The sequence below is a fragment of the Cebidichthys violaceus genome, unplaced genomic scaffold (genome assembly GCF_023349555.1).
Source record: "Cebidichthys violaceus isolate CVI_PGR_0920_01 unplaced genomic scaffold, fCebVio1.0.p SCAF_6, whole genome shotgun sequence".
NCBI classification, from domain to species: domain Eukaryota; kingdom Metazoa; phylum Chordata; class Actinopteri; order Perciformes; family Stichaeidae; genus Cebidichthys; species Cebidichthys violaceus.
Window position 1 is genome coordinate 14,133,356 of NW_027176816.1, and position 6,486 is coordinate 14,139,841.

The following is a 6,486-nucleotide window of genomic DNA, read 5'->3' on the forward strand; positions in this document are numbered from 1 at the left end:
TCCCTTTACTTGTACTTACCTTGTCTCCCAGGGCCCCTAGTTTGAATCATCCCCTCCGGCTCTCCAGTCTATCTGCCCTGCCTTGTTCTGCCCGGGTCCCCACCCTTGCCCTCTTGTCCTCTGTCCGACGCTGCTCCACTACATTTCCCCATTGTCTTTCTGGAATTAGACCTTTTCACTCATTTACTCCCTGGTCTATGTCTGCATTTGGGTCCACCACCCCTTGACACTTACTGATCATCATTTTAGGTGTTGTGGTGGTGCTGTGGTGTTATTTTCACATTTATAATTGAACAGTTGCATGTCCTGGGCTGTGTCTCAAACCACTCTATATTTACTATACTTTACTTTATTAGATAATAGCTATGCATTTAATTAGTGTCCAAATTCCAAGAGCCTAATTCACAAATAGATTGCACGGTTTATGAGGCCGACTTGTTAAACCTGAGAGTTTTAGCATACAGAGTTTAGCGTACAGGGTGAATAAGAATGTACTTATAAATAACGAATATAATGATGTTATAGTTCTGGTTAAACCGCAGAGCCTGGGCTGTAACACTATGCAAGCCATAGTGTTATGCTCCAAACCCAACTCAAACAGCCAACTAAAGTTATTACCAAATATTAAAATCCATATAGCACCACCTAGACAACCCACTCGCCACATTTCTGGCTCTACCGCTGTGGTATTTTATGCAATACGCACAGACGATAGCTCAAACAAAAACCTGTAATCTGAGGATTACGCACATCACAGCAATATTCCGCTCCATCAAAGCCTCACCGAGATATGAGCCAACAGACACCAGCAACACAAATCACTTTATCGATTATGATCAGAAAATGCACCTTACTTTTGTCATTTTGGGAAAAGCAATAATTCGCTGGAAAAAGCAATAATCCGCTGCATTTTCGCCATAGTTTATGTTCACCGGATATCCTGTGTCTCACTCAAGAGATTTCGTCTATTTCCATGGCGTCAGCAGGACGTAGGGTGGGATTTCACTTTCAGTATATCAGATTGTACACTTCACAGTTTACGGCACATTGTTGATTCTGACTGGCTAACAGTGCTGTCAATCTTGCCCCTTGTGGTGTAGCTCAATTCTATTGTCTCTAATGCGTCGAAAGAGGTGTCAATCACTGAAATCGACCAATGGGTGGCTAAGATACAGCATATACACAATGGGCTCAAATCGGAAAAAAACAAAAGAAATTCAGAAACACACAGACAGGGCTCAGAGAGGATTCTGGCCTTCAATTAAAGCCAAAACTGCTGTATTTGGATGTATTGAACACCATTAGTGATATACAAGTGAAATATATAGTTTGGTACATGAGAAAATTAAAATGGCACACATTGTGCCAAAAGGAGCAATTTGGAGACCTCGCCTGAACTCTGTACTAAAACCTCTCTAATTTTGTTGTGCTTCACTTTATCAAAGTCAGACTTTGCAGAGAGACTGTTCACATATTGTGCTATGATTTGGGAGAGGTTTAAACCTTCAAGCTACATCATTCCAAAGAAATAATCATCCTGAAAAGGCTTTCCTTTTTATTTTTGGGGAATCTGAAAATTTTCAATTTGTGCTGTGTGCCATCTTCCTTTACCCTTAACCAGTAACATATATACTGATATTTACACATCTGAACAAATCTCACAAGTGTTCCCTTTATTATAAGGGTTAGGGTTCAAGAGGATTAAACCTGCACAAATAAGACAAAAACAAGTGCACCCTGAACTGCAGCGCCAAGTAAACAGTGTGTTAGTGCTTTTGTGTTATTTGCACATATTTAGATGAGGTAAATTTGCCTCATTTTAAAAACAGTTAATTTCACAAATATCAGTGCAAACTGGTGGTAACTAAAAAACATTTATAAGAGGGGTCACACCCAGACTTTCCAGTAATCATGGCTTCAGTGAATGAATACAAAATCTAAGAGCCCAATATAATCAGAATCCTAACACATGAATTCACTGTCCAACAATGATGTTAACAGATATTAAAAGCGCTGAAACAAGTGGTTTAATAAACACAGATAAAGTCTCATCTCATCTCATCTTCACCCGCTTATCCAAGATCGGGTCGCGGGGGCAACAGCTCCAGCAGGGGACCCCAAACTTCCCTTTCCCGAGCCCCATCAGTCAGCTCTGACTGGGGGATCCCGAGGCGCTCCCAGGCCAGTTTGGAGATATAGTCCCTCCATCTGGTCCTGGGCCTCCCTCGGGGTCTCCTCCCAGCTGGTCGTGCCTGGAACACCTTCCTAGGGAGGCGCCCAGGTGGCATCCTTACCAGATGCCCGAACCACCTCAACCGGCTCCTTTCCACGCAAAGGAGCAGTGGCTCTACTCCGAGTCCCTCACGGATGACCGAACTTCTCACCCTATCTCTAAGGGAGATGCCAGCCACCCTCCTGAGGAAACCCATTTCGGCCGCTTGTACCTGCGATCTAATTATTTTGGTCATGACCCAGTCCACATGACCATAGGTGAGGGTAGGAACGAAGATTGCCCGGTAGATAGAGAGCTTTGCCTTGCGGCTCAGCTCTCTTTTTGTCACGATGCGGTAGAGCGACTGCAATACCGCCCCAGCTGCTCCGATTCTCCGGCCAATCTCACGTTCCATTGTTCCCTCACTCGCGAACAAGACCCCGAGGTACTTGAACTCCTTCATTTGGGGTAAGGACTCATTCCCTACCCGGAGTGGCCAATCCACCGGTTTCCTGCTGAGAACCATGGCCTCAGATTTAGAGGTGCTGATCTTCATCCCAACCGCTTCACACTCGGCTGCGAACCGATCCAGTGAGTGCTGGAGGTCACAGCCCGATGAAGACATCAGGACCACATCATCTGCAAACAGCAGCAATGCAATCCTTAGCCCACCGAACTGTAAACACTCCTCCCCACGACTATGCCTCGATATCCTGTCCATGAATACCTCAAAAAGGATTGGTGACAAAGCGCAGCCCTGGCGGAGGCCAACCCTCACCGGAAACGAGTCCGACTTACTGCCAAAAACCCGGACACAGCTCTCACTTTGGGCGTCCAAGACAGCCCCTCCACACCCAGTGCCTTCAGCATTTCTGGACGGATCTCATCAATCCCTGGGGCTTTGCCACTGTGGAGTTGTTTGACTATCTCAGTGACTTCCACCAGGGAAATTGATGATGCTCCCCCATCAGCCTCCAGCTCTGCCTCTACCATAGAGGGCGTATTAGTCGGATTCAGGAGTTCCTCAAAGTGCTCCTTCCACCGCCCGATTACCCCCTCAGTTGAAGTCAACAGAGTCCCATCCTTACTGTATACAGCTTGGATGTTTCCCCGTTTCCCCCTCCTGAGGTTCCGGATGGTTTTCCAGAAACACCTTGGTGCCAACCGAAAGTCATTCTCCATGGCTACTCCGAACTCCTCCCACACCCGCTGCTTTGCCTCCTTCACGGCAGCGGCTGTAGCCCTTCGGGTCTGTCGGTACCTTGCAACTGCCTCAGGAGTCCTCCGGGATAACATATCCCGGAAGGCCTCTTTCTTCAGTCGGACGGCTTCCCTGACCACCGGTGTCCACCACGGTGTTCGAGGTTTACCGGCCCTTGAGGCACCTAAGACCTTGAGACCACAGCTCACCGCCGTAGCTTTGGCAATAGAAGCTTTGAGCATCGTCCATTCCTATTCGATGCCCCCAACCTCCACAGGGATGCTAGAAAAGCTCCGCCGGAGGTGCGAGTTGAAGATCTCCCGGACAGGGGCCTCCTCCAGACGTTCCCAGTTTGCCCGCACTACCCGTTTGGGCTTACCAGGTCTGTCCAGAGTTTTCCCCCACCCTCTGACCCAACTCACAACCAGATGGTGATCAGTTGACAGCTCCGCCCCTCTCTTCACCCGAGTGTCCAAAACATACGGCCTCAGATCCGATGATACGATAACAAAATCGATCATCGACCTTCGGCCTAGGGTGCTCTGGTACCACGTACATTTATGAACATCCTTATGCTCGAACATGGTGTTCGTTATGGACAATCCATGACTAGCACAGAAGTCCAACAACAAACGACCGCTCGGATTTAGATCAGGGAGGCCGTTCCTCCCAATCACGCCTCTCCAGGTATCCCCATCGTTGCCCACGTGCGCGTTGAAATCCCCCAGCAGAACTATAGAGTCCCCCACTGGAGCCCCATACAGGACTCCAGTCAGAGTCTCTAAGAAAGCCGAATACTCTGAACTGTTGTTCGGTGCATATGCACAGACAACAGTCAGCGTTTTTCCCCCCATAACCCGCAGGCGTAGGGAGGCGACCCTCTCGTCCACCGGGGTAAACTCCAACGCAGCGGCACTCAGTCGGGGTTTTGTGAGTATCCCCACACCCGCGTGGCGCCTAACACCCTGGGCAACTCCAGAGAAGAAAAGAGTCCAACCCCTATCCAGGAGTACGGTTCCAGAACCGATGCAGTGTGTAGAGGTAAGCCCCACCAGATCTAACTGGTAGCGTTCCACCTCTCGCACAAGCTCCAGCTCCTTCCCCCACAGAGAGGTGACGTTCCACATCCCTAGAGCCAGCCTTTGCCGCCCGGGTCTGGTCCGTCGAGGTCCCTGGCCTTCACTGCCACCCATGGGGCAGCGCACCCGACCCCAGCGGTTCCTCCCGCAGGTGGTGAGCCCACAGGATGACAGATAAAGTCCCGCCACACAAATTTCTCTTATTAAAAGATAAGAAGAATATGGATATCATGGCTTTTTTGATTAACCTCACTTCATACCTGAATGAACTTTATTTTAAGAGTCACATTTTTTTTTTTTCTAAAGCTTTCTGTTATGTATTGTATTTTATAATCCAGCCGCTATTTTACTTGAAATGAGAGAACATTTATTTATTATTAGAGTACCTATAATTCATTCATTTTAATTTGAAAACTATTTGAAACTTGTCACAGCTCTGCCCCTTCTCTCCTGTCACTCTATCTCTCACTCACCTAATCAGCTCATTCAGTGCACCTGTTAGTCACACCCACCTCATCAGCCCAATCACTCTCACCTGCTCTCTCTGCTGCACCTACTATTTAGACCCCAGTCTCACACACACTCACCGCCAGATCGTTCTCCGCTTCCATGCAAGACCTTCCAGCGGTTTCCCTTGGACTGATTTCCCGTTACTGACCCTGCCTGTCTTGGACTACCCCGCCCTGCTTCTGCCCCGGTAATTTACTCAGCCTTCTGTCCCCGACCCAGAGATACTGACCCTGCCTGTTTGTGACTACCCTATCTTGCCTCTGCCCCGGTAATTCACTCTGCCTTCTGTCCCCGACCACGAGAGCCTGCCACTGTAATCCTGTGAAGATTCAACATGTGTGTAACGAAGAAATTAAAGCTTTGATTCAAATCAGCCCTGGTGTTTGTCGTACTGCTCCTGGGTCCTTACTACACCCGTTACAAAACTACAATATTATTCAATTCAACTTTCTTTATTTGATTTGACAGTCAGTTGTTTACTACATACAGATGTTAATACAACTGTTGGCTAATTTAACATACTGTATATGGGACTAAATCATAGCGCAAGTTGGACATTATTTTGATGCTCCGAACCTTTTGTATGAGGAAGTTCTCTCTAACTGGACCTCGCTGAATTTTAATTGAATACCTTTTTATTTACAGTGAGGACACTGTGGTGTCTTTCTGGCCTTTGCTCTCACAGTTTTAGTGAAGAGACACATTAGTCTGAGTCCAGCAGCGAGCCTTGACCTACTTACCGCCTCTCGTTTGTCTCCACTGTGGTCACAGGCTCTGACTGTCACCACTACAGGTAGTGATGTAGAATACACATTGTGGCCAGTCCAGACGTACTAACCAAATGATGCCTGGGTGTTACTTCAGGCACCCTACCGTGCTAACTGTATGTCCTTCCTGCAGGTCTGAATGTGAATGCCCCCCTTCCTGCCCTTTTGTTCCCACTTGTAATTACATCATGTCTGGTCGTTATCTTCGCTTACTTTTAGTTTTATAGTATTTACATACAGTCTAACCACTGCTCTGGCTCCATGTATAAAATATTTCTTTCTTCGGGGTCAGCCTACCGGTTTAGATCTGCTCTGTGTCGGTGAGGTCACTAGTTTGCCGGCATGCTATAAACTCACAACACCACAGCAACTTCTGAACTGGACTTGAATGATTTCTTCAACAATTGTGAGCCAACCTGCCTGCAACACATGTAGCATAGTGGGAGAGAGTGGGGAGCATTTTCAAGACCACAGCTTCTTACCAGGTGCCAGGTCGTAGAATAGTGTTTGTAGTAATTTTTTTACAGAATAGGGCCATTTGCCTTTTTGCTTAGAGAAGGGTACTTTTTTCTTTTTTTCATCATCCCATAATTATATTTCATCAGGTCCTGTGTGATATTTATAATAAAAACAAAAAACATTGTTATATAGTATTTCCTGCACAGAATGTTCGCAGAAAGCCTTTTGGTATCCCGAGGAGCATGTATATTGGATCAC